The sequence below is a fragment of the Echinops telfairi genome, unplaced genomic scaffold (genome assembly GCF_000313985.2).
Source record: "Echinops telfairi isolate 266 unplaced genomic scaffold, ASM31398v2 ScPeMD7_31;HRSCAF=116, whole genome shotgun sequence".
In the NCBI taxonomy this organism is placed as follows: Eukaryota; Metazoa; Chordata; class Mammalia; order Afrosoricida; family Tenrecidae; genus Echinops; species Echinops telfairi.
This window is the reverse complement of record NW_022103928.1, coordinates 6,325,069-6,327,454: the sequence shown is the minus strand read 5'-3', so window position 1 is coordinate 6,327,454 and position 2,386 is coordinate 6,325,069.

Here is a 2,386-nt window from a genome sequence, read left to right as displayed (position 1 = left end):
AGTGGATGTCAGAAGAGACTCTAAAACTTGCTCTGAATTGTAGCGTAGCTAAGGCAAACGGAATAAATGATGTAGTCAAAGATTTGAACAGAAAATTTCGAAGGGCAGCTCAAGACAACAAAGTCAAATATGATAACAAAATAAGTAAAGTCTTAGCATTAAAAAAAAAAAACGAAAAGGAAGAACATGCTCAGTACATCTTAACCTGAAAGAATTCAGGGGGAAAACAATTCAAGCCTTGAGCTGAAATATTGAAATATTCTATGGGAAAGACATTCAACGATACAGGAAGCATCAAAAGAAGATTGGAAAGAACGCACAGAGTCGCTCTACCAGAAAGAACCATCAGACAGTCTACCATTTCAGGAGGAAGCATATGAGCAAAACCCAACAGTGCTAAAGGAAGAGGTTCAAGCTACACTGAAAGCACTTGCCAAAAACAAGGTGCCAGGAATCAATAGAATACCAATGTTTCAATAAACCGATGAAGCACTGGAAGCACTTACCTATGCCAGGAAATTTGGGGAAAGAACTACTTGGCCAACTGATTGGAAGAGATCCTTAATTGTATTCACTTCAATGAAAGGTGACTCAACAGAATGCACAAATTATAGAACATCATTGATATAACTTGCAAGTAAATTTTTGCTGGAGATCATTTAACTATCATTGCAGCAGTACATTGACAGGGAACTGTTAGAGGTTCAGACTAGCTTCAGAAGCAGATGTGGAACAAGGAATATTATTGCTGATATCAAATGGATCTTGGTTGAAAGCAGAGAATACCAGAAAGATGCTTACTTGAGTTTCAATGATTAAGCCAAGGCATTCAACTATGTGGATCATAACAAACTATGGGTAGACCTTTAGAAGAATGGGAATTCCACATCACTTCATTATGATCCCATATAACTTGTACAAGTACTAATAGGCAGTCATTCAAACAGAATAAGGGAATACTGCATGGTTTTAAAACAGGACTGGGTGTACAACAGGATTCTAACCTCTCACTGTACTTACTCAATCTGTATGGTGAGCAAATAATCAGAAAAGTGGATTATATGAAGAAGAATGGGGCATCAGGATTGGAGGAAGGAAGGCTTATTAACAACTTGCAATATGCAGATGACACAATCTTGCTTGCTGAAAGTGAGGATGATTGAAGCACTTGCTGATGAAGATCAAGGATTGTAACCTTCAGTACGGATTGCAGTAACTAAATGTAAAGAAAGCCCAAATCCTTTTTTTTTTTCTCCAAATCCTTACAACTGAACCAATAGGTAACATCATCATAAATGAAGAAAAGATCGAAGTTGTCAAAGATTTTGTCTTGCTTGAATCCACAATCCAAACTCATGGAAGCAACAATCAAGAGCTCAAACAAAACATTACATCAGACAAATCCGCACAAGGCCACTTTAAAGTACTGAAAAGCAAGGATGTTACTTTAAAGACTAAGGTGCACCTAACGTAGACCATGGTATTTTCAATCACCTCATATGCATGTGAAAGTTGGACATTGAATAAGAAAAATCAAACCAAATCCATGCACTGGAACTGTGGTATTGGCAGAGAATATTGGAAGTATCATCTACTGCCAATAGGACAAATCAATCTATCTTGGAAGAAATGCAGCCAGAATCCCCCTTAGAGGCAAGGATGATGAGACTTGACCTCACGTGCTTGGGATATGTTGCCTGGAGAAGAACATCTTGCTGGGTAAAGTGGAGGGGCAGGGAAGAAGAGGAAGACCCTCAAGACGGATGGACACAGTAGCTGCAACAGTGGGCTGAAACAAAAGATCGATGGTGAGCATAGCGCAGGACCAGGTGGTGTTCTGTTTTGCTGTGCCTGGGGTCACTAGGAGTCAGAACCAAGTTAATGGCACCTAACTAGGACAACAGCAACAGCCTGGCCAGGGGGAGACTAGAAGCAGGTAGGCTCCCTTGTGTGCCTCAGCTGGAGTGGACAAAACCAGTGAGCCAGGTCTTACAAGGGTTTTTGCATTTGACAAGTACAGTCTTACCATTTTCCTATTAATTGTTTTAGTGAAAAATAGTTGAACTTTCCTCTTCTGGCAGGTTTCCACTTTACACAGATGACTGCTTTGGTAACTTTTGCTTCATTGGGGCCATTTCCAGAAGTCTGGGAGGATCAGCGAGTCCTGTGAGTGACTTGTTGGCATCTCTCATCCACAGCATTTCTCAAGCTGGCCATGTTCCAGGTCTTTCACTAAATACTTTGTGAAAACATTGCCTTACTGAATCCTCACATTAACTCATTGGGGAAGCTATTGATAAGGTGCCCATTCTACAGATGAAGAAACTAAGGCTCAGAGAAGTTTTTTTTAATCGTTTTATTAGGGGCTCATACAACTCTTATCACA